The 27,939-nt window shown below is 42.3% G+C and overlaps 1 protein-coding gene across 1 annotated transcript in view; it reads right to left on the bottom strand.

Annotated features, from left to right (window-relative positions):
• Positions 1–27,939, bottom strand: part of tmtopsb (teleost multiple tissue opsin b) — a gene marked incomplete at both ends in the record, with an annotated part of 194,143 nt that overhangs the window by 162,042 nt on the left and 4,162 nt on the right. The window lies entirely within an intron of this gene.

Genomic DNA, 27,939 nt, shown 5'->3' with positions numbered 1-27,939 from the left:
CTTCATCTTCTCCATTTCCATCAGCATGGCTGCCTCTTCCCCCTCTAGTTGGAGGAGACTGGTTTGCTGAGCCTGGATCACTTGAATGGCTTTTACCTCTTCTACTTTAGCCGCGAGTTCAGCTTCCCTCCGCCTGTTTGATGCCTTGGAACGTTGAGAGTGAATTGTTTCAGTATTTGTGTGACCATATACAGATCTGTACTCTTCTTTGTTCAGAGCTATTCTCACCCTCTCCTTCTCAAGTCTTTCATTAAAATCTTCCTCTTTTGTTTCCAGCTGCTTACACACAAGCTCTTGGGTGTCTGTCGTCAGCTGAATACAGGCGTCCATTTTATTTGCGATCTCAGGAGTTGTGGCATGGTTACGTAAAATGGACTCATATAAACTTCTTACTAAGTCACAACTTGCTTGAATGTCTTGTTTTGACATCTTTCAAGTTCTTCTGCTGGACAGAAGGTTCTTAGCTTCCCTCTTGCTTCCTTGGCTATCTTCTTCCACTTCTGATAAGCTTTGTTAAAAGCTTTCTCATTCCTCTTATCCTCCACTTCACGGTTTTCTTTTCCTTTCTCGGTTAGAGTTATTTGGCGAGCACCTGTTCTGTTCTGTTCCAACTCCAAGAGGTTGCCAGCATCGTCTTCTTGGGCCGACATTGTGCTTGATCACACACACTCAAAATATCAAATAAATAGATGGTATTTAAGAGTTCCACTTGCTGGGATGGATACCAGACAGCATAGGGTTAATTAGATATACAGGAGTTGCCACACGTCCGTGGTTTTGCTGGGATGGATACCAGACAGCATAGGGTTAATTAGATATACAGGAGTTGCCACACGTCCGTGGTTTTGCTGGGATGGATACCAGACAGCATAAGGGTAATTAGATATACAGGAGTTGCCACACGTCCGTGGTTTTGCTGGGATGGATACCAGACAGCATGGGGTTAATTAGATATACAGGAGTTGCCACACGTCCGTGGTTTTGCTGGGATGGATACCAGACAGCATAGGGTTAACTCAGTAGGTTCATTCTTCCTTCTCTTCATACATGTATTTTCTTTAGTGTAGGGTCCTCAACATACATGTATTCTCTTCGGAGTATGGTCTTCATTGTACATGTATTTTCTTCAGAGTGAGGTCTTCAACATATATGTATTTTCTTCAGAGTATGGTCTTCATTGTACATGCATTTTCTTCAGAGTGAGGTCTTCAACATACATGCATTTTCTTTGGAGTATGGTCTTCATTGTACATTTATCCACTTCAGAATAAAGTCTTCATAATACATCCATCCTCTTCAGAACATCTATCCTCTTCAGAGTAAGGTCTACTTCACATTTATCCACTTCAGAATGAGGTTTCATAATACATTTATCCTCTTCAGAGTATGGGTTTTACTCACTGTTTATCATCTTCAGAGTATGGGTTTTACTCACTGTTTATCATCTTCAGAGTATGGGTTTTACTCATTGTTTATCATCTTCAGAGTATGGGTTTTACTCACTGTTGATCCTCTTCAGAGTCGGGTAAGTTTTCGCTCACCACTGGTCGGTAAGTTTTCACTCACCACTGGTCGGTAAGTTTTCACTGTAACTGCCCCCCGGCTTGGTGTTGAAATAAAGATGCGGTTATGTTTCGTACAGATGCTTTTATTTGTTTTCTCTTTTGCATTTCAGCTTAGCAGTACTGTAGCTTTTCTTTGGTAGTTTGTTGTTTGTACAGGTAGTGACGGTTGCCTCATTTGCTCCGTTTGCACCCCGTTTGCACCGTGAAAACTGCATAGGACAGTCAAACACAAACATACAATTAGTTACATAGTTCACAGTTTCAATATTGTTCACATGTTGTTCATTATTATACCAACGTGTTCAAACAAACAATTGCATTCAAAGATATTTAAAGGTGAACTCGTCTTCCATAACAAAGGCACTCAGGGAAAAACAATGATAAATAATAACGTTACTTGTCCGGCAGCAGGTGCCTTTGATTAGAAGCTACTCCGTGAGTGCACCACTTTACATGTTTATAAATGTTTGGCAGTTACACACATAAATATAGACCTCTTCAACAACAACAGTAATAATAATAATACATTCGAGTGTTCGACATACCTTATTCCGCTTTACCAAGGGGAGTTATTTAACTGGAGTAAAGTTCTTCTATCATACATAATTCGCTGCCTGCTCCGTCGTTATCGCTGAGTTACTTCCACCTTGGTCACACAGGAAGCTGTGACCTTTATACTATAGGGAAGACGAGCTCTGCCCCCATGTGGACACTAAATGAAAATGCACAAGTGGCTCCGAAATATTCTTTTCTTAAATAGATAAATAGAGAGCTCAGTATTCTGAGCCAATACAGAGAAGTTGATCATCTAGACCAACGCAAATCAAAGCTTACTGACGGTAAAGATGATAGGCATCTTTACCCTTGGCGGTCAGTTACACTCATACTGTGCTCCTTGTCATACAGTGGAGTTATTACAGCCTACAGCCGGTAAAAGGTAACGTTATGCTGATGAGGGTGGGGGCCATAGACGCCTACGTAATAGAGCAGCCAAAGCACGTGCTCCAGGAGTATTGAACTTGGGGGAGCAAACTTGTCTCTTTGCTCCCTCACTTTTTGATCATATGATATATACCCCCCCAATATATAAATATTATCTAACCATAACTACGTAATTTCAATCAAATTAATAATACGCAATGACACTTAATAGCAAGTTTTTAAGTTTCCAAAGATTGCGACACCCCCCTGCCCGATATGGTTTGATCCAATGCCTCCCACAGACAGAGCGGAGCCCGGCCGGCGCACTCCAGTCTCACAGCGCTGCAGCCTCCAGGGCCCCGTTCCCCGTACCTGGATAACTGAGTTAGCCAGATAACTTTCGGGTAAGTCTGACTTAAGCCGGACTTTCCGATTCCCCGTACCTGGATTTTCCAAATCACCATGACAACAGATCCAAAAGTTTGAGCCTGGTCGAAAGCAGAGTTTAAGTTCAAGTTAGCCGGATCAAGCAAAGCCACGCCCCCGCAAAGAAAGTGACAGCTCGTTTCCTGAAATTATTCCCACAGCCTAGGATCTGCGTTATACCATTCTGAATTACGTTTTTGTGCTCCATTCTTCCAGAGGTGTCTTTTGAAATGTAAAATAGACCCAAAATGCTGATACTAAATTCACTTTGTCCTAAATAATGCACGTTATATACCGTGGCGCTCGCTCGGTGCAACAACAACAAAATAAAGAATATTCTAAACACGGGTCTCTCGTTCATTAATGTATAAACAATTAATTTATCCCATCTGGCACAGTGGCGTAGCGGTAGTGCTCAAGCCTGGCAACCCGGCGACAGGTGTTCGAAACCCCGTGTTTCCAATATAACTTTTTGGAATATAATATTAATGATTATACGCAAAGGTAGCCTAGTTTTAAGTCAAAATATTATAAATCTACATGCATTGAGGATGTCATTCTTTATATAGCTCTCAACGTGCACCAAATTGAATTATTCCTATATTGCAAAAAGAAGGAGACGACTGGGTCTCGAACCCCGGTCGTCTGCGTGAAAGTCAAAAGACGAACCCGTTACACCACAGAGAAGATAAGTAAAAGATCGACCATACATCAATCAATGGGTAAGGGAGCCGTATCGTTATTCTGTATAACAGTTTTACTAATTATTTTCGCTAGCAAGATCTCATTTGATTATTCAATCCAGCAGGCAAGTTTAAAGAAATATAATCTGATTGATTGAGGTAATGAGGGATCAATTAATCAATCAATGTCGCTAGAGAATCAGGATCTCTGCTCTCGACACTTGCTGCCTTCTCGGCTGAGGCGGGCACGCGCACTTATCCTGGGTCGCAAGTCTGGCTTGAGTTAACGAGACTGAATCCACCTTCGAGGAACAGGAAAATCCCGGCTTCAAACATCGGGTTAACTGAATCTGGATAATGACATCTTGATCGACTTAGTTGAACCAGGTACGGGGAATAGGGCCCAGGTGTAAGCTGGTAGGCAGGCAGGCAGGCAGCGTGAACACTTTGTCACAACAGCAGGATCTTCCACTAAGTAAGTTCAGTTGTTCGAACAAACTATTATGTTAGACATCATCTTTACTATTGAGTGGTATAACTTCTACCACGCAATACAATAAAATTGTTTCATGGTCCGAAATGCCATCTGGTCATACCAATAATAATAATAATAATAATAATAACAAAGTTTCCCTCTGGTTGGCGTTAGCTTTAGTGCTAGCCGCTAGCTAACGTTGTCATATATCTAGATATGTGGTGTCGTCAGCTGGATAACATTGACTTCGTTTGCAAATTTTAACGTTCGCTATGGCAGACGAGCAGGGCCGGATTAACGACAGCCGCGGCCCGTGGGCCTATAGTTTTTTTTTTTTTTTTATAATAATAATAATGCAATAAAAGTCTGAAAATGAAGGGATTATGTCCATGAGTGTCATTTTTTGAAATTAAGGCCTGCCTCTTATATAAGCCTCTAATAAAGGCCTGGTGCTCTTTGCAGCTGAGGTAAATAGAAGACCCGTCCTATATTTGAGGATTTACGGTAAATCAAGATGTTCAATTATCTTAAGGTACAATACCTGAAATGAAAATGTGTGTGTGTGTGTCCAGCCAACCAGGTAACATGGCAGAAAAAAGAAAGAATACAGACATCGGAGCATTTTTCAGTACACCAAAACGCAAAGTAAGAACCCTAGTAGCCTAATAGCTCAAAGACTTAAAGGGCGGGCTCCACAAATAATGGATTGCACGGTGTTAATTGCACCCTTACTTACAATTCATTATGAATTGTAAATGGGGGACCCTGATGTAAACAAAACAAAAGTCTTTCTCTGGGCCCCGTTCCCCGTACCTGGATAACTGAGTTAGCCGGATAACTTTCGGTCAAGTCTGACTTAAGCCGGACCTTCCCATTCCCCGAAGCTGGATTGTCTAAATCACCATGACAACAGATCAAAAAGTTTGAGCCTGGTCGAGAGCAGGCTTAAGTTCAGTTAGCCGGATGAACCATGGCCACGCCCCCGCAAAGAAGTGACAGCTCGTTTCCTGAAATGATTCTCACAGTCTAGGATCTGCATTATACCATTCTGAATTACGTTTCTGTGCTTCGTTTTCCTAGAGGGGGCTTTTGAAATGTATAATAATAGAACTAAATGCTGATAATAAATCATATTGAGCCTATAGATTTACTTTGTCCTAAATAAAATAATGCACGTCATATACGGCGCTCGGAGTCGCGATACACGCTGCATGTGGTTATTTTAATAACGGCTCATTGCAAATGTGAATCCCGCTGGGATATTTTTAATGAATGAAACCCGGCCGTTTGGCTCTGATTAGTTTCATATATTAATCTCCGCTGTAGATTTGCTTAACGGAGCGCCGGATTGTGTTTCATTCAAGCATAAAATTGAAGTGTCTATGCGGGGATTGTGGTTTTTGTGTGATATTGTAACTGGGATTAAAATGTCCGATGAGATGCGCTGTTTGACGGATTTGAGAAATTGAATGAGCCGTTGACGTCACATTAATGCATTTGAGAATAAAGAGATAAAACTTCATTTTTTGGTAAGAAAAATATTCTAAACACGGGTCTCTCGTCCATTAATGCATAAACAATGAGTATATCACGTCTGGCACAGTGGCGCAGCGGCTAGTGCTGAATCCTGGCAACCGGGCGACCGGTGTTCGAAACTCCGCGTTTCCAATATAATTTTTTTGGAATATAATATTAATGATTATACGCAAAAGTAGCCTAGTTTTAAGTTAAAATATTATAAATCTACATGCATTGAGGATGTCATTCTTTATATAGCTCTCAACGTGCACCAAATTGAATTATTCCTACATTGCAAAAAGAAGGAAAAGAGAAGTGGGATTCGAACCCGGGCCGCCTGTGTGAAAGTCAAAAGCAGAAACCATTACACCACAGTGTAGATAAGTAAAAGATCCACCATACATCAATCAATGGGTAAGAGAGCCGTATCCTTATTCTGCATAACAGTTTAACTAATTATTTTCGCTAGCAAGATCTCATTTGATTATCCATTCCATAAACCTACTGCCAGCAGGCAAGTTTAAAGAAATATAATCTGATTGATTGGGGTAATGAGGGACTTAAAATTAGCCTATAGATAACGCATTTAACTTGTCGGCGAGGCGATTGAGCCGTACTGCAACCTGTTAATAAAGTTTTAAATCAATTAATCAATCAATGCCGTTAGAAAATCAGGATCTCTGCTATCGATACGTGATGGCTTTTCAACTGAAGCGGCCGCGCGCACTTATCCTGGGTCTCAAGTCTGGTTTGAGTTAACGAGACTGAATCCACCTTCGAGGAACAGGAAAATCCCGGCTTCAAACATCGGGTTAACTGAATCTGGATAATGGGACTCTTGATCGACTTAGTTGAACCAGGTACGGGGAATAGGGCCCTGGTCTGCAATATGTTAATAAAAAATGTTATCAATCAATAACAGATTGCAGAATGGGTACAGTACAGTACGGCTCAATACACACAATTGTTAAGGGGATCCAGACCAGAGAAAGACTTTCGTCTTGTTTACATCAGGATTCCCCATTTTCAATTCATAATGAATTGTAAGTAAGGGTGCAATAGAAATGTTTCATAATGATGTTCAGTGTATTCATAAGTGTATTGCTCACCTTAATGTAGAATGATATGGTGACTGTACAGACTCAGGAAGGAGAGAAAGAGACCCAAGAGTTACAGGTAATGGAAATATCAGACAGTCAGCTTAAAGTGTAGGATAACATAACAAATTAAGACACAAATACTTGGATTATATATCCCCCCCTCTCTCCCTTTCTTTACAGAGTAGCATAAAGATTGTGTATTCAAACCGGTTCAGTGTATTCATAAGTGTATTGCTCTCCTTAATGTAGAATGATATGGTGACTGTGCAGACTCAGGGAGGAGGCAGAGAAGGAGAGAAAGAGACCCAACAGTTACAGGTAATGGAAATATCAGACAGCTTAAAGTGTAGGATAACATAACAAATTAAGACACAAAATAGGCTATATTTACAGCAGACCCTGTTATTGTTCCTTGTTGGTATTTTTTCTCTCTTTCTTATTAAAAACTTGGCCTATTTGAAAGGAGATTGATTTAATAAAAATAAAAGAGCGAAAAATCAATATACAGTATATATACAGTATATATATATATTAATATATTATTATTATTATAGTAATTGGCTATCATACTGCAATATAAACTGAGTTTTATAGTGAAAAGAGCAGCTTTATTAGTCAAGATTGAAGGCTCTATATTGCAGGAAATTGCACGTACAGGTTCATTAAATGAAAAAAATATCTGCCGTGGAGGGGGTCGTGCCGGACCCCCCACCCCTTGCATGTCAAAAAATAAAAATAAAAATAAATAAAATGTGCACCCCCACTTTCAACTATAACTAGGCGGCCATGGGAACAACAATGGCCTGCCGAGATCTTGGGTAGAAAGTAGAAACGACAACGGCCCACGCAAGAAGGGGGGAAGACGGCGAGGGAAGAGAGCCGGCGTCCGTGACAGGCTGCGATCCAGGAGACACAAAACACCATTGCCCAGCATATTGTTGGCCAATGTGCAATCAATCGAAAATAAACTGGACGACATCAGAGCGAGGATTCAAAATCCAAAGAGACATTCGGGACTGCAATGTTCTCTGCTTCACCGAGACGTGGTTGATGCAGGACGTCCCGAACCGCACCATTCAACCAGCCGATCACTTTTTCATCCACCAAAAAGACCGTACGGAGGAAGATTCTGGCAAAAAGAGGAGAGGTGGAATAGCCTTCATGTTGAACAACAATTGGTGTGATCCAGGCAACGTGAAGGAACTTTCAAACCACTGCTCCACAAACCTGGAGTATATATCCATCAAGTGTCGACCATTCTTTCTCCCGATAGAATTAACATCGGTCATTCTGATCGGAGTGTATATTCCCCCTCATGCAAACACTGGAGACACGCTTTCTAAGCTTCACGACGAGGTAAACATACTCCAAACAGCTAACGTTGATGCTGCTATTGTGGTTTTGAGCGCCAATCTTAAAAAAGTTTTGCAGAGTTTCTATCAGCATGTGACTTGTCCCACCAGAGGCGAGCACATTATTAGACCATTGCTACTCGCAATTTAAGAACGGGTACAAGTCTCAGGCTGTTAGCGCATTCGGCAAATCAGATCAGGAAGCCATCTTTCTTTTACCGGAGTACAGACAAAGTCTCAAGCGCGTTCCTGTAGTAACACGAGAAGAAAAGCGTTGGTCTGTGGGATCAGAGGACACGCTCCAAGCTGCATTAGAGTGCACAGACTGGAACGTGTTCCGCGAGACAATATAAATGACTACACTGAAACAGTGCTGGACTTTGTTTGTACTCCGGTAGAAGAAACAATCCCCTCTACCACAATTAGAGTTTACCCAAACCAAAAGCCCTGAGTAGACAAATCCGTCCGTGAGGCTCTGAAAGCGCGCACCTCAGCCTATAACACCGGACTTGTGACAGGCAACATGAACGAGCACAAGGCGGCGAGATACAATGTCAGGAGGACAGTAACAGAGGCAAAACGGCACTACAGGGATAAGGTTGAACTTCAGTTCGAACAGGCTGATTCCAGAGGTATGTGGCAGGGCCTCAGAACGATGACAGATTATAAAGGCACCTCCCTCAAGCTGAACAATGATATCTCCTTGGCGAATGAACTCAATACCTTCTATGCAAGGTTTGAGGCTGTGAATAACAACACCAGCCTACAGACCACTGCAATAGAAGGGGGAGCCACTGCCGATGGAGACTCAGTGTTCAGGATAACAGAACATGAGGTGAGGAGGACCTTTAAGAAAGTGAATACCAGGAAGGCAGCAGGACCGGACGGCATCCCCGGCCGCGTCCTAAAAGTCTGTGCCGAACAATTGGCCCCGGTATTCACTGACATATTCAACCTGTCCTTAGAACAGGCTGTCATCCCCACCTGTCTGAAGAAGTCCACCATTATCCCTGTACCCAAAAAATCCAAGCCCACTTGCCTCAACGACTATCGCCCTGTAGCTCTCACCTCCATAGCCATGAAGTGCTTTGAGAAGCTTGTGAAGGGCTACATCTGTTCCTCCCTCCCCATCAACCTGGACCCCCTGCAATTTGCATATCGCCCCAACAGGTCCAGGGAGGACGCCATAGCCCATGTGCTGCACACAGCAGCATCACACCTGGACAAGAGGCAGGGGAACTATGTGAGAATGCTATTCATCGACTACAGCTCAGCATTCAATACCATAGTCCCCTCCAAACTCGTAGCCAAGCTCAGGGACCTGGGCTTGAACTATGACCTCTGCCAGTGGGTCTTGGACTTCCTGATGGGAAGACCCCAGGTGGTAAGAGCAGGCAACTGCACCTCCTCATCCATCACCCTCAACACGGGGGCCCCCCAGGGCTGTGTTCTGAGTCCCCTCATCTACTCGCTGTACACACATGACTGTGTGGCACAGCGGAACAACACAATCATCAAATTTGCTGACGACACAGTAGTGGTGGGCCTGATCTCTGCAAACAATGAGAGGGCCTACCTGGAAGAGGTAGAGGATCTGGCGCGTTGGTGTCCCTGTCTCCCTGAACGTCAGCAAAACAAAAGAGATGATTGTGGACTTTAGGAGGTCGGGGTCAGGGACTACAGCCCCCTCAGCATCGACGGGGCACCGGTTGAGAGAGTGAACAGTTTTAAGTACCTCGGAGTAGAGCTGCCGCGGTATTGATATTTTCCTTACCGCACGAATTTGCGAAATATTTCCTACCGCCGCGGTAATTACTGCACAGTGCGCACAAAAAAAAAAAAAAGTTTGAATGCATTTTTTTTTTTTTTAGTAGTCTACTCTTATAGCCTGCCTCTAGTCTAATGGCGCTTTTCCACTGCATAGTACCTACTCGACTCGACCCGCTTTAGGCACCTGGTACTTCGTTCCTTTTCCACTGCAGCCAGGTACTACTCCGTTTGTCTCCGTGTGGGAATGCAGGCGGGGCCGCTCGCTTGTGTACACTGAAAGCTCCGTGGGCATAGATGTCCGAGGGCTTGCAGCAAGCCAGAGTTTAACACAGTTTCAATCAATCAATCAATCAATCAATCAATAACAACATTAACCAGACTCTCGTTGCGTCTATTCTGCCAAAGCTAACGTTACCTCTCATTGTGTATTCTACCAAGCAAACCCGGGTTTAACGTTACCTCTCGTGTATATCGGCTGACGGTAGTATTAACAACAACAAACTTAACACATCAGCGATCTTGTTGTGACACTAAACTCTCCGCTCGGTGGTAAATTGGGTTGATGTCGGTTTTGTTTCATCAATAAATAAGGCAGAATACACAGTGAATCCATTCTTTTTTGTTTATTGCTTGGTTCTGTCGCAAACAAATCCTGAACGAAATGCATCCTTAGCGAGGCAGTAAAGATGGCGGCGCCGGCGTTCTGTTTTTGTTCAGACTGAGGCTACAAAGTGTGACGCGTCTCTCTTCTGACCAGTCAGTGGTCTGCAATGTTTCACATGACTTTTCTGGTACCACTTCTACCCAATAGGGTCGCTTGGAACCGAGTAGGGTATATCTGCAGAGCCGCAAGCCGCAAGCCAACTTTATTATTATGATAAAAAACAGCGGTGACGCGGTATTCAGCCTAACTCTGCGGTGAGCGTGATGCAACAGCGATACCGCGGTAATGCGGTTATCGCGGCAGCTCTACCTCGGAGTCCACATATCCGAGGACTTGACATGGACCACACACATTGACAGTGTAGTCAAGAAGGCACGGCAAAGGGGAGCTCCAGTAGCTCACCGCGTATCTCGGCGCTATTTCGGCGTCGGGGACAACCGTGCGCGTCACGGATCTGGGGTACACGAGTTCGACTCCCGGACTCGCCGTATTTTCTCAGAGTGTCTTTCCCCCAATCTATATCCTATTCAACCTGTTTCTGTCGGTCATGCTTGACCAGAAAAAGCGATAAACGCTAAAAAGAACCAGCTGACTGGTCAAAGTTAAAAAAAAAAAAAAAAAAAAAGGCACGGCAACGCCTCTACTTCCTTAGGCGCCTAAGGAAGTTCAAAGTTAGTCAGAAGATCCTTAAGAACTTCTACTCATGCACAATAGAGAGCATCCTGACTGGTAACATCACCTCCTGGTTTGGGAATAGCACTGCACAAGACCGTAGCAGACTACAGAGAGTGGCCCGTTCAGCCAAACGCACAATTGGAGGTGGGCTTCCCACTCTCCAAGACATTTACAACAAGCGTTGCAGGGGTAAGGCTAAGAGAATAATCAAAGACTCTAGTCACCCAAACAACTGCCTCTTTGAACTGCTGCGGTCAGGCAAGCGATACCGGAGTCTCATGGCCAGTACAAAGAGACTCAGAAGGAGCTTCTATCCCCAGGGCATTAGGATGCTCAACGACAATAACACTATGTAACAAACCATCAAATACACTCGCAGCACACACATCCACACGTACACACACACTTTAAATAAACAACCCACTGTAGCACCCACTTTATCCACTTTACCCACTTTAGACACTTTATATTTATTGGTAAAGAGATTTGCACTACAATTCATACCTTATTGCACCTTACCCTAAGTTGTACCTCATCCCATTTCTGCATTGTACTGTATACTGTATTGTATTGTAACTCAGTTACTCATTTTTTCTACTCTGTATTGTACAGTATATTGTATATATGTATATTGAACACTTTTGTTTACACTTTGTTTACGTACTTGACTTTCTATTTTATACTTTATCTATTTTTATCTAGTACACTCCCAGGAGCATAACGGAAAAAAACATTTCATATAAAAATATTCTGTATTTTTGTATGACAACTAATAAAGAAACTTGAACTTGAAACTTGGAATTGTACTTCATTATACTATACGCTACTGAAAAGGGTATTATTATTCCCGTCACACATTACCAGTCAACACTGGTCTCAAAATTGTTCATTGTGTCTAAATGAACCTCAATTGTGTGCGCAATTCATCAACAATCATAAATATGAACGGCAAATGACAATATAGCAATTGTCACACTAACAGTACATTGCCACAACATCTATCCAATGACATTGCTTCCATTACGACATACAGTACTGTATATCCATTCATTATTCTTCCAATGTTACGCTGAGAACACATTATTAAGTAATGCTTTCTGTTACTGCAAACTGCATGCAGAGTGACAGAAGAAGATCATTTACACAGATAAATATACACACTTAACTTTAAGATTAAATAAGCAAGGCCACTAAGACAGAGGCTTCCACTCTCAAAATACAAAACTCAGTTTCAAAATAAAAGTCCCAGAAAAAAATATAATTTTACAGACATAAGTAAACATAATATCTACCAAGTTTGGTGATGTTTGCCCAAACTCATTGATTTATGGCCAAATTTGCACCAGGCCCATGCATGTGTTTGGAACTGGAGGCACCCCCTATTGGGCGATTTCAAAATAGTTTCACACAAGTGAGTCAACAGTAATAGAACATATCCTGCTAGTTTTGTAATGATTGGACAAACAATTTTTGATTTATAGTCATTTCTTTGCATTTGTAGCATCCCCTAGTGGTTGAATTTAATGAAACTTTCAGGGTATGTTTTTATGTTTATCTTGAAAATGAAATAAGATAACAACACCCTTACAGAAAAGGTGGTAGCAATTGGACCTATGGTTTAGGAAGATATATATATATATATATATATATATATGTTTTTATTACAAATTACGGAAGATCAAGTAGACATACTTTAGTGGTTATAGGGAGGTGTAGTCTGACGTCACTTTAGTTTCCCGCGCAGTCCACCCGTATAGGGATTTATCATTGGGAAAATGTATTATTGGCTATTGTAATAATTCTGCCTCGTGAACATTGGCATTTGCACAAAATGAGTTCCCTTCTATCAGTAACATTATTATTATGGTTGAAATAAAGTTAGTTATAAGGTTTTTAATTTGTTGTTAAAAAATAACTACACTTACCAGTAGAACGCCTGTATGTACAATCATGGCTATCGGCATTAGGAAAGAGAGGGTATATTTATTTATTATTCTTTTATCTTCAACTGTATATGCATATTATTGTATCTTAATGTTTTATGATGTTGTTTTATGTTGATGTATGTCCTGTTTTTTAATACCAGGGACCATGATGGAAATAAGTGCTTACATTTGATCAGATTTTTATCCTTGGATGATGTCTCTAATCCACAATAAAATCAATCAATCAATCAATCAGTCGCCTAATACAGCCAGGAGTCTACTCTGTGGTGACGTCAGTCAGCAGCGCCAAAGTGAGTGTAGTTCCTCAGTGAACAAAAACATGAACGTTGTTATTTTGCTACTTTTACGATTAACTCATTGACCGCCGGAGGTCGCTGTGGGCGTATGGCTGTTTGTGCCAGCGCTGTAATGAAATGGGGGTATATGCCGGTGTTTGTAGTGCTGAAACTATATTAAATATTATAGCTATGGATCTAATGACATAGTCGATTGTCATTGAGTTTCTTCCGGTCAAGTTGCAAAAAACAGATAATTTTTAATCAATACATTCCTGTTTTATACCGTGGTGAATATGAGTATAGTTTTAGGGTAGTTCTGTGTAATCCCGGGAAACGCTGTTTAGCAGTGCAATTCACTAAACATGTTGCCATTCCTCGCTTCAATCAATCTGAAATCAACGCTAGATTATCGGTATTACGGTATGTTTCATCATGCATAAAGGGGGGGGGGGGGGCGCCCCTCCGTACTTTGATCGCTACCAACGGGATACGTTACACACATACACTGTACACACCACACACACACGCCCGATCGCGGGGAAAGAATGATCGGATCAACGCAAAATTGATAACATATAGTAGGACTGGGCGATATGGCCTAAATATGATATCACGATATTTTCTGACCTTTCGGCGATACACGATACGCATCACGATGTTTTTCTTTTTTTCCCCAAACAATTCATTATGAGGCTTACCAAGACAGTATTTGAGTTTGCAAGCTAACATTAAAGACAAAATAAAATACCCATGCATTTAGCATTTTTATATTATATATTAGATTTAGATTATTGGATTATTAGATTATATATTGCATATATTTAGCAATGAGATATTATATGATTTAGATATGAAATATGATAAATTGAAAATGGGGGACCCTGATGTAAACAAGACGAAAGTCTTTCTCTGGTCTGAATCCTCCAGTCCACTGTTGTTGTATTGAGCTGTACTGTATTGTACCCATGCTGCAATCTGTTAATAACGTTTTCATTCATTCAGACGGCAAACAGAATCATTTTGATTGACAGTCGAGTCTGCCAATTACGTCACACCGCTTGCACCCGCCCTGCTGTTCTTAGCACCAATCGGCAAGCGCGTATTAATTTTTTACTTCCGCCATTGGAGAGCTCAATGACAACAACAATGGTAGCTCCCCCGCCCCGCGGCCGACGTTTAGCTTTTAGCTCCGCAGGACGACTAAACGACTGGAGGCATAATGATTTTACTGCAACGGATGTTATAATAAAAGCCTTTCCATACATCTGTCTGATTGAAAACTTTATTAACAGACCGCAGAATGGGCACAACTGAGTCAGCACGGGCTGAGATATGAACGACTAATGCTTGCTATATCTAGGTCGACCTCGGACGTTGCTATGTAAATACGCTGATGTTATTATTGAACGTGTAACTATATAACGTTAATGTTACAAAACGAATGCCTTTGTTCTCATAAGTAGTAACTTTGATGCAGTAGTGTGTGTGGGGCGGCGCTGTTCAAAAGTTTCAACGTGTGGACCAGATTGACGCAACACAATCCTCTTGGGCAAAACATCACGATATCCACGATACGTTTAAAAAGTGTATCGTTAATGAACTGTACCCGATATTTATATAATATCGTCATATCGCCCAGCCCTAACATATAGTCCTTACCTTGTCTATGATGTACTGCAAAAAGAACAATCCAATTATCTGATCGCCATTCCAAATACTGGTCGCGATCGTGTATCCAACGTTATCCAGCATTGAACATGAACCCGGGGGGGGGCGGACCCTCGTCGATGCATGTGTTATAAGCGCTTGTCTTGTCTTGAGTATTTAGACCCCGACCACACGCCGCAGCTCGGCCCAGACAACAAGCCACATCGTTTAAAATGGAGTGCAATAGCGGCCGCAAGGCGTTAGGCGGCGGTATCGGACCGTTGCGATCTCAGACAGAGTGCCACACATTTCCACAGCACAGCAGGAGGAATTATGAATGGAAATAGTGAATAAAAGAAATAACGATCCAATAACGAGTATACTCGTTGTTGGCAGAATTTGATTGGCGGGCTATAATGAGTTGACTCGTTGTTGGCGGCCATTGTGTTAATTGCGATTTTTTTCATGTTGAGCTATAAATTGTGGATGAAAACACACAGAAAGGTACACCATGCCAATATTCATGCTTTATTTATTTTAAACTAGACGATTTACAAATCGGTCCATTGGAAATACATGGCACCGCTCTTGAAATCGCAATGTATTTCCAATGGACCCATTTCTAAATTGTCTCGTTTAAAACAAATAAAGCATGAACATTGGCATGGTTTTAGGCAAAAAGGTTGTGTAGATTTTAGATTATGACTTGCTTTTTTGATGAGTATGTCAATGCATCTAGGATAAAACCAGAAAGTGTTTAGGTCGACAATGACTGGAGTTGTGCACCTCTGTGCCATATGGAGTCCAGTGAGACAATGAGCAAGAGGCGAGATAAACTGAACAAAAAAAAAGATCATTGAAATTTAGCATGTTTGTGACTCATATCATGTCTAAGTGGTGGATTATGGCCAAATTTGTATCATCTTTTTTTGTTCACCAGATGACATGCCTCCCTGTTTGTCAGATGCAGTTGTCCCTGGATCTGGTGCCAGTAGACGTGGGACTCCTTGAGCTGATAACTCTCACCAGATAGAAATCTGGCTTTCACTAGCCCCTGTGCGTGTAGGGACACTTCACTTCCACCAGTGCAGAACTGCCTACAAGTCCGTCTGGGGATGCTCCCAGGATTCCGGACTTGCTGAGCCAGAGCCCAGACTCCTCCACATTCATTTCAGTCAACTCCTAAAACCTACTGATTCAGGGCGGACGGGTAATGCAGCGGACTAAGCTTCCGTCTACCACCACAGAGACAGTGGGATCGAATCCAGCTGTGGTGCCTCCGGCTTGGCCGACCGTCCATACTAACACAATTGGCAGTGTTAGCGGGTGGGAAGCCGGCGAGGGTGGGTCCTGCTCATTGTAAAAACCGTGACTCCGGGCGCCCAAGTGGCGAACCATGTAACGCGCTGCGTCGCAGCACGGCCGACCCGGGTTCGATTCCCGGACCCGGCGTCATTTGCCGAATGTCTTCCCCCCACTCTGTCTCCCGCTCTTCCTCTCTCTCTACTGGACTGCCCAGTAGAAAAAAAGCGATAAACGCTAAAAAATAAATCTTTAAAAAAAAAATTAAACGACTCCTACAGATCGGTCGGGGCGCCTGCACAGCAAGGTCGGGTCCTGGGAGAGGTAGTGTGATCCTTCCACACGTTACACTCCCCCAGTGAGAGTCTGCACTGCCAGGTGAAAAGAAGTGGGGATTGGCTACTGGCAGTCAGTCTGCCCTGCCGAACCTGATGCCAGGTTGGATTATCACGTTGCTTTACTGTGCTTAACTGGACAGCGTGCTGCTGCTCCCCGGTCAGCTCCATTGCAGATATTATGCTTGGGAAGCCTTGGCCTTCTGATAAATATTTTTTTTTAAAACAGTTGTCAAGGTCGATTAGCCACAGATAATCTTAGGAGATTATTACATGTAATTGACAACAGTAATCTTGAACAATACAACTCCAGCCACGGTTCTGTCTCTGGATGCCATGAAGGCATTTGATAAGACTAGAATGGTCATATCTCTGGAGGGTACTGGAGGCCATGGCACTTAGAAAATAATTTATACACATGATTAAGTTTCTCTATGCCTCACCGTCAGCAATGATAATTGCTGAAAATTGCTGAAAATTATGCTCCACACTCTTCCCGGTGTCTAGATCTTCCAGACAGGGTTGTCCTCTGAGCCCCAGACTATTCACGATTTCCCTCGAACCATTAGCCCAATTCATTAGACAATCAGAAGAAATCGCCCCTATAATAATCAATGAGACACCACACAAAATTGCTCTGTATGCGGATTACTTAGTAATTTTCATGGAAGATCCCTCCCAATCAGCCTCAAAGTTACTTAATATAATTAATGACTCCTGTCAATTATCATTTCACCTATCAGGGGGTTCAAATATGATGTCTTGGGGCGCGTTTTCTAGCGCTCGAAGCAAGCTCTGCGCCTCTGTACTCGCCACGTCGTCAGTAATCAGACAGAAAAGAATGCGAGGAGGAGCCAGTAGTATTTTTATTTCAGCTCATGAGTTAGCTTAGCTAGGCTCGTGGTTTGGTAATAAGAAGTGTATTATTGGAGAGATCATCACGAGATACTGTACATTCAGACAATGTTGGATCTAACAAATGGATTATATGGACACACACTTTATCATGGAAAGTTCAAGCCCGGACCACAAAAGCTTCTCGAAGGGTTAACGCGATGGCTCGAGGCTCGTTCCAACAAAACAACAAGTCTAACAATATGTACTGTTCTGTAGTTACTGAAACTGATTGAATATGGCAAGTCAAGATTCAAGAGGTTTATTTGTCACATACATACACAAGGCGTGCAGTGAAATGAGGGTGGGCTGGCCGCGATATCTCTCTCTCTCTCTCTCTCTCTCTCTCTCTCTCTCTCTCTCTCTCTCTCTCTCTCTCTCTCTCTCTCTCTCTCTCTCTCTCTCTCTCTCTCTCTCTCTCTCTCACACACGCGAGTTGATTCATGATTCATGATCATTACATTATGATCAACTGGAACAACTCACCAAAACTGACTATTGCAAAATGTATTTGACAAAAATAAACAAATAAAAAAATAAAAATGCCGGAGAATCAAAATAACTCGCACTCAATGTAGGAAACAGGATGGGGGCTTGGCAATCACTGATTTTAAGTTATATTTCTGGTCCTTCTTGCTGAGGCCCCTGAGCTGGCTTGACCCTGAAATTGCTGTGTCTTGGACGACGTTTGGACAAATGTTATATTAGCCTCCCTAATCACCAACAAATACATCTTAATTATATTCATAGTACGTATCTCACACCTATAGGAAGCTGTTTGCTATGGGACTGGTGGCCGATTCCCGGTGCACTTTATTAATTTTGTGATTGTTGTTATTGTTAGTGTTATTATTGTCCTGTGAAGTCATGTCTATTATTATTATTATTATTATTGTATTGTGTGGTGTCTTGTGTTGTTTTATATTTCATGTAAAAGAAAAAGGAAAAAGAAAAAGATTTGATAATAAAAAAATTAAAACAGTTGTTGTGCATTTTGTATTTCTTTCTTTCCTATTGAAATCCGGTCTAAATAGATCCTACCTTTTACCTTGATATAAACATATGCAAAACACAGAAAAGTGTATTCTATATACGTATATGGTTCATTATTCTATATATGTGGTTCAGTATTCTATATGATTCATTCTATATCTATGGTTCAGTATTCTATATATATTGTTGTGAAGGATCAGATTAAACCGAATATGTATATTTATTTATATATATATATTTAATTGTATTTGTATATCGTTTGATATCCCCTGTATATTCCTTGTACAATATGCATTGAATATCCCCGTTTCTACTAAACAGCCCATAATAGTTTCATTCTACCTTTGGACGAGAACCTGGCGCCAGGTTGCCATACCCCTAGGTCCAAGTTCAATCGTGCCGCCTAACATGTCGAGGCAACCCCCGGTTCCGCGCAGTAATATGTCGGGCGAAATACGTATGGTACTATTTGTTCATAGCGCATATATATATGGCGCCAGTAAAGTAGAACTTCCTTTTAGTCCAGTTCTTTACCCTCCAACAGAGTGACAGACGCAAAAGCCTCCCCACGACGCACGTGTGGTGTAGTAAGGCCTACTTGGCCCAGAATAGGCATTGAGACATCGTGTAGATTAATAGTTGAATGGTCATAGTTTGGCACCATACCGTCGAGTTGGACGTATTCTATTAAGCTAATAGTAGTCTATTTATGTATGGTGCATCGTTCGGTTAGAGTTCTACAGTTATCAGTACCCCCATCGTTCCTGACGTTATCTGGACGCTTAACCAGGCTGGTCAGACCCCTAGTGGTGATTGCATCCGAGGAGCTCCGGGCCAAGAGCGACTGGACCTGTATATTGGATTACTCTACCCAGACGACGGCGAGCCTTCCACGGCTTGGATTATGCTTTGTGTGCTTTGATTATTCCATGGATAAAGGCCAACACTGCTGAGTGTTGGAATTACCCCCCCGGAGAGGACTCCAGGTGAGACGGCGCTCTACACGTGAGGTCGCCTCACGTCTCTCCGTTGTGGACCGGCAGATACCGTTCCACAGAGGGTCCAGCTGTATTCGTCTGCGGTCCGAGGTTCTGTGGGCACCGTGTCCAAGACTTTGGATTCTCCCAAGACACCGTCGGCCAGATGGGATACCGCCAGCGGCTTCTCTAACCCCCCCCCCCCCTACTGTCTTACAACCAGCGGGACCCCCCCCCCCTTAGTGTATCCAGCTATAATCATTTAAGTACCATCGCTATCGTTTTCCTAAATATTCCAGGTTGTATACTTACTCCCTGCGCAACCAGAGATTGGACATTCAATGTTGATTTACCTACGAATACTCATTTGCCATAAAAGTGCATATTCCATATTTCAAATCATAAATGTAATTAAGTGATCGTTGTATACACCCTTTGCTGTATTAAACCTTCGATTTGGTACATTTGTGTTGGTTCGTTTCATCAGGTGGGAAAGTGTTCATCATACTTATATCTTGTACTGGGTGGCCAGAAGTTAAAGTACATGAGGTAGTGGTATTAAATATCATATCTAACAATACAGTCAGGGAATTGTACCCCTCAGTTACATATATGATTCATTATTCTGTATCTATGGTTCATTATTCTATGTGGTTCAGTATTCTATATATATGATTCATTATTATATATCTATGGTTCAGTATTCTATATGATTCAAAACTCCTCTACATGCCCTGATTTAAGGCGAGACAGCACCCTAATAGGGAAAAAGAAATACTTGAATAGATATCACTATGAAACGTTCCCAGTTTGTTATGTACATATAAACTAAGAAAAAATATATTGCAAGTTTTCTGAATTGTATGTTTATATATGCAAATGAGGCACTTCCCCCATTAAATATGTACATATTTGCATGTATCGCCAAGACTCGCATCACCTAAATGGATAATGCCAGATTCAAAAACTTGGTTTCATTTTGTTACTTTGTATAGAAAGACTTTGTGGCTATGTCCTCTTATCAGCCCATACATCAGGAAATACTGTCTACTGTCATAAAAAAAATTACTTTTCGCCTAGTTTTGGTATAAAATGTACTATAAACCTGGCTATGAATGATATATATCAACAAACCTTTCTATAGAATGAAGCATAATATGGATGGGAAGAAATGTGGAAAGTTTGGTGTGTGTAGGTACTAGGGAAATGGAGTTCCAAGACTTTGTGTGTAAGTAAAATGCATAAAAACTAGTTTTTCAGAAAACGACCTCAAAGTTTTGTATTGTAAAATGCCATACATTTTTATTTGAAACAGCTATTTACAAACACAACACCCAATCAAACCATTAGTAATAGACAACCTAAACACATGTCTGATAACTGAATAACATAATAACATAATAATGATGTTATTGAACTGAACAGAAGTACACACAGGCTACAAACAAACAGTGTAGTAACAGTGTAGTACCCTCTAATAGGCAAACAAAATATTTGAATAGATATCACTATGAAACTTTGTTTGTTATGTACATAAACTAAGAAAAAATATATTGCAAGTTTTCTAAATTTTATGTTTATATGCAAAATGAGGCACTTCCCCATTAAATATGTGCACATTTATGGATGTAATCAGGCAAAATGAAGTCAAATAAACAACTAAATGTGTGTTATTGACGTTTTATTGTCACTAGTTTCATAGAAGACATGTTTAGGAAGCAAAATATAACAAAATCTCAATATCGTCGAAAAAAAGCTAAAAGGTGATTTTGGGGGTGCTCTCTCGCCTTAAAATGATTCTCCCCTTTGTTTGTTTTTTACCTACTTTTTCTCCTCCCTTTTCTGTGATTTTTCTCCCATCCCGATTTTTCCTCTTGTGCCAATTCTCCCTCCCCTGTCTTGATCGTTGCTCGCATGTGCCCCCCACTGGCCGGTCGTAGGGAGGATAGAAGCCCATCACATGTCCCCTCCGATACATGTGGAGGCAGCCAGTCACATCTTTTCACCTGCCAGCGCGGACTCTCATTGGCGAGGAGTAACGTGTGGGAGGCTCACACTGCCCCCGCCATTTTCCTGTCTCTGCTGTGCAGGCGCCCTGACCGACCTGTAGGAGTCGCTGTTTACAACGACCAGACTACCACCCATCGACTCCCCTCCCGCTGGCTCTGCCAATTGAGTCAGTATGACGGCCGGCCCAAGCCGGAGGCAATGCTGACAGCCAGATTCGAGACCGGTGTCTCTTGCGTTGGTGACGATCACAATGTCCGCTGCGCCACCCAGCCGCATGATTCTCCTCTTTGTATACTTTTGTCTTCACCAACAAAGTATGCTGCCAGGGAACTTATGGACACGATAGTAGACATTGCTAACTAGGTAACGTTAGATATGGGTAAAGTTAACGTTAAAGTTAGCTAGCTTGGTATCAGCGCAACTGTCAATGGCCGTGAAGTGATTAGGCGACAGCACTGAACAACAGGTGTTCTACTGGTAAGTGTAGTTATTTTTTAACAACAAATTAACCAGCCTTATAACAAACTTTATTTCAACCAAAAATAATAATGTAACGTTAGTGATAGAAGGGAACTCATTTTGTGCAAAAATGGAAAGCTTGTCAGTGTTCATGAGGCAGAATTATTACAATAGCTGATAATACATTTTCCCAATGATAAATCTGTGGGAAACTAAAGTGACGGCAGACTACACCTCCCTATGGAGGCAAATGTGTAGAGTGAGAAGATATAGTATGTCTGCTCTGCAGCAAGTTTTGTGTAAATCGGAATCACCATGGCATAGGAGTTTTTAAAGGTTCTAAATGTTTATGTTGAATTATAGGGCCCCCATCAGGCCGATTGTGGTAATAGTTTATTGGGCAGCACTTGCAAACACGTTCATTCATTCAACCTTTATTTATTTAGTCTCGAAACTCATTGAGAGCAACTTCAAATGATTTGAGAAATAGCCTACAGCACACATTGAATACAACAAAGTAAATCAATAACCCAATTAAACTACGTACTTGGTCATTAAATATTTAAACTGTCCAAACAAGGATACTAAGCTATTGAGTTGTACATTGCAAGACGTTAAAACACAAAGCTAAAACAGATTTCCCAAGTTCGGTGTAAACTCTGGGGGTTTCACGTGTACTTCCAATCAATGGGCAGCATTTCATGTCCATTTATCATCTTAACACATCCAGCGCCAAAAACGCTGTCCAGCGTTATTGGCCGCCATGCGTTGACCGCCAGGATCGCTGTACAGCGTTTTTTAGATCAATATTTAATTTTTTCGCCATGGCATTCATAATTCATATACCCACCCCCGGTGCTGCAGCTGGACCTTAGATGTGACTGCAACGACGGCTCAATACCGCCGCCTGGTGGATGGTCGGGCAAGTTACACTCGCCAACAGGATGTGACATCAGTGCATCGATGAAACTCATCCGGCAGTCACATCTCGTTACGGGACTCCCGGCAGACACTATGTACATAATGGATCACTTTCTAAACTTAATAATCGATATGATTTCGGCGTTTATTGCGCCATACAAACCGGAAATGGACCTCGGCGATCGGCGTCGTATAATTGGGATCTTTCACCGCCAGTCTCATTGGCCCACGGTAAGAGGAATATAACGTTATTTTCAACCCGTTTCCTTGTTTGCAAACCATCTGATCAATATATCCACCCAACCTACATAAAGCATTTACTGATGATCGGGGAATTATAAACGACCCCCCCCCTTTCCTCCATGCATGATGAGGCATAATGTATACCGATCATATAGATTTGAGTTTTTTGGTGTAGCATGTATGGGGGGGGAAACGGCAATCGATAATCTATATAATGTGTTTGGGCCTATAACTAGCGTTTTTGGAATTACAGCAGAAAAGATTAAAAACATACTTATATTCTAGAAGGTATTAACACAACAATGTATGAATGAAAAAGTACATCCTGAACGATAGATAATCGATGTTGAATGGGCCATAGTAATGTCAATAAATAAAATTTAAAAAGTTATAGCCCTGCAAAGAAGGTAAACATCTCCATAGGCTTACAGCGCTGGCAGAGAGGGGCATTAGATGGGCATAACCATCTAATGGTTGTAGGGCAATGTATTGGGAATTTGTGAAAACAATTCTGCAGAATAATAAAAAATAAACCAACGTAAAAACAATAGTGTTTGAGCCCCACTGCGGCTTGGACCGCTAATAAAAAACGGTTTCAGTTGTTTTGGGGTGGAAATCTATATAGCCCCTAACTAACCAATCTTTCGCCGTCGACTAAGACACACTTCTTCAATCAATATCTGAAATGATATAAATAAATAAAACAAACCTTCTTACTGTCCTCTACTATCATGCACTATTCATACTATACTATGCCTGGGCTAGATCCACAAAGAATGGATTGCACGGTGCAAGTTGCACCCTTACAATTCATTATGAATTGAAAATGGGGGACCTTGATGTAAACAAGACGAAAGTCTTTCTCTGGTCTGCATGAGCTGTACTGTACTGTACCCATTCTGCAATCTGTTAATACAATTTGCATTCAATCAATCAAAGACCAGAGAAAGACTTTCGTCTTGTTTACATCAGGGTCCCCCATTTTCAATTCATACTGAATTGTAAGTAATTTACTGTGTAGCACCGTGCAAACGACTATGCTTGCACCTCATGGTACCAAAGCACCTCAAAGGCACTAAAAAACAAATTACAAATGTCGCGGGTGGGGGTATGTGTGTGTCTGTGTGTATTCATGGAGCGGTGGGATCTACCCATGGGAGTTCCCTCTCTTGCGTTACAGGCTGTGCCGTTGGAGAAAGCTGATTGGCTGGCTGGCGCATAGGGGCGGTGCCCTGGAACCCCGCGAACTCGCTCAAAAGGGAGGCGAGTATTGTCAGCTGGGGGCGAGACACAGAAGGACGAGACCCGGAGGCGTGTAGCTTTATGCCAAGCAAGCAGTGCAAAAACTTACCGTAGTGGCATGCAGTAATGCGCCTTTCATTTTCCGCCGCCCAGCGCCCAGGTCGCGCGGAAATAGGCTGTCTATTGCCATTCTCTTTGACAAACTCTAACCTTAACCAGCTCCTTAACAACGCCTAAACTTAACCGTTCTAACCTTAACCAACTCCGAAACAATGCCTAACCTTAACCTTAACCTTAACCATGCCTAACCTTAACCATAGAAATTATATTGCCATTCTCTTTGACAAACTCTAACCTTAACCAGCTCCTTAACAGCGCCTAAACTTAACCGTTCTAACCTTAACCAACTCCGAAACAATGCCTAACCTTAACCTTAACCTTAACCATGCCTAACCTTAACCGGCGAAAGAATACATGTTAAAAAAAAATCACGTTAAAAAATATTTTCGATGGGATTCGAACTCGCCAGCAAACAAGCCATAGGATCCACAGCCATGTGTCCTTGCCAATTGAGCTATTGCTAGATACTGAATAAGGGGCGGTGACTTATATATATTGAGCTCCAACCAAGGCGGGATCTCATGCGCATGCGCGGGCACCTCGCGCGAGCACGCCGGCGCACGCACGCACCTGAGCGAGCACGCCGCCGCCGGTGCACGCACGGTAGCATTTGTCTGAAAAGAAGGGCGCTTTACCGCACTAGCGTGCGGTGACGAATGCGGAAGCATTTTTGCACTGCTTGCTTGGCATTAACGTACAGGCGACCCGGAGCAGAGGAGGAAAGAGAAACCCGAGGACGCCGACTGGTGATATTGCTGGTACACACGGCGCTAATACCGCTATTGCTGCTTCCTTGAACGAAAACAGGAGTCGAGAGGACGGTAACAGAGGACGCGGGGCTGTAGGAGTACGAGGACACGCAACTCTTTTGTGTTTGTACTTTTCCTCCAGTGGAACCAGTTCATATCGGCGACTGCAGTGTTTCCCCCCGCAGTGGAAACGGGTGGAGCTTCAGACCGGAGAGACATTATCGCCACACCGGGCGCCGTGAGTAAAGAACGCAAGACAGTAGAATACGTGCCTGACAAGCGAACTGTTTCCCGAGTGGTAAATGAAGACATAGACGAACAGTGACTGCATTGGAATTAGGAATATTATTAGTAGCGTGAAGCTGAAGATTATCGGAACGGCATGCAGTAAAGCCAGGAAAACTGTTGAAGACTTGAACCTAGTATTGTGGATTCTCCCTCCTCTGTGAACTACCTTTCTCTCTTTTCTAAATCATATGGAGGATATATAATCCATTGTGCATTGTGACGAACCCGTGAACGGGGGGACCTTGCTCTTACTGACTGTGCCTTTCATTGCAGGCGGGAGGACATTATTGCACGCCTGGTGCTTGGAGTGCCTAAAACACCCCAGTACAGACAGAACAGTTTTTAGCCCGAAGGCGGGAGGGGCTACGGGAGCGGAAGGAGGTGGCGTCCTTCCGGCCCTCACCTTCGGGCCCCGGTTATCATTAACCTTTTTGTATTGTTTGTAACTCAGCGCTTCCACTGCCCCAAACCTAGGTTAGGATATAAGAGGAGTATTCTAGGCCTGGTCACAACCCCTAGCGGTAAACAGCACCCACTATCCTATCCAAACCCCCTTAATTTACTGTGTGAACACTTAGTGTGTATTTATCTACCTATATTCTCCCTAATCATTTGCCGTGGCTCCCCGAGGGATGGTGTGATATCGATACCTATTTCAGGCTGTTTACAGTGAACCGTGTGGTGTAGTGTGATTCTAAATTAACGTTTGATAGTCATAGACCCGTGTGCAGGGCAGACCCTTTTTTCTTCACGTGTGTAGTGGCTCAGGGGCGGGGATAGGTGGCGTGGGTGGGAGTAACAGTCTGGGGGTGGGTTTACGGGGCATTGAGCGCTTCCTCTAGAGCCATATGAAATCCGTTTTATTATTTTCCAAATTCCATTTTATTTTTTCCCAAATTCCGTTTTTTCCGTTTTAATATTTCAGAATTCTGTATTTTGCTTTTTATGCTCATTTTACCATCAGAAATAGTGTCTAATAAGTGGGAATGAATAAATGTCTACAATTGAATATGATATAACAGTCCATTTAATGTTTTTAAGTGCTGCAACTCAGAAATACAGTTACATTTTACACAATACTTTTCAAATAATATTGTGACAAAATAAAAATACACATTTCAAGTGTAAACAATAGATACAGCTAGCTACTACTGACATTATCACAATGTCAGTAGCCTAGCTATATCTATTTTATTGTGATGAAATATAGTAATGCATAATTTAGGCACCTTTAGTTTAGTTTATTTCGTTTATAAAGGACAGTGTATAATGACAATCGTTTGCATTAAACAAATGGATTGCACCAGATTTAGCAAGAAGCTATCATTTCCATCTATAGTCCTATGTACTGTAAAACGTTTCATAGCTATTTAAGTTTATTTCGATTATAAAGGGCAGTGTATAATGACTCGTTTGCATTAAACAAATGGATGGGTGCACTAGATTTAGCAAGAAGCAATCATGTCCTAACGCTATTTAATCACAAATTGTGTCGCAAGTGTTTTTGTGGCTCCAGTCCACGGAACGTTGACAGAATTAGCAAAACACCTTATCGCCGGAGGCATAAAAGTCATTAGGATACTGCTCTGCTCTGAATTGAGGGCTTATTGGGGAATTTATTAGCTTCTTGACGATGTAAACACCAAAGCAGCGAGACGCTTGGGAGACTGCCTGTGTTGTGTGTAACCCGCTCTAGCGTCCGCCTCCCCGGTCGCGTGTGCACCAAGCGTTCCACCCAAAAACGGAATTTCAGTCCAGATTAGGCCAAATTCTGCAATATTCCACGTTTTGCAGTTGATTCCATTTTTATTGGTCAATTCCGCGATTCCGTCCGCGATTCCGTGAACGCGGATTTCATATGGCTCTAGCTTCCTCCTTTTAACTACCCTAGGCTTAAGAGGCGTGGGTATTTTAATCTAGTCTAATAGTGTTTAGGTAGGTTTATGAATTTGTATCTTATGTATTAAAGTATTGCCTGTTTTTCTTAAATACCATTATGTAATAAAGTATTGCTTGTTTTTGCTAAACATTCTCTCCTTGTCTGTCTGTGGTCCTGGGGAATCTGTTGTGGTAGTTCAGCTGAGCTCTTTGGAAAGTACACCTGTGCGCTTGCACTTCCTAGCTGTAGACTGGGGTGCTTTTCATTGGGGTGACTACTGCTTGACCTGACTCCTAGAACCCACCTCACCCCTGCCCACTTTGACAACCTAGGATGGCTTAGAGTAGATGACAGAGTACAGCAACTTGCAATGGGCCTGGTCTACAAGATACACTACGCGACCAAGGTACCCATGTACATGTCAAAATACTTCCCAAAGGTCAGTGAATACCACGATCACAACACCAGAGGGAGCTCCACAAATCATGTTAAACCCAGATTCGGCTC

Source organism: Notolepis coatsorum (genome assembly GCF_963971535.1).
Source record: "Notolepis coatsorum genome assembly, chromosome: 12".
NCBI lineage: Eukaryota > Metazoa > Chordata > Actinopteri > Aulopiformes > Paralepididae > Notolepis > Notolepis coatsorum.
The sequence above is the reverse complement of the archived record's forward strand: the minus strand, read 5'-3'. Positions and strand labels throughout refer to the sequence as shown.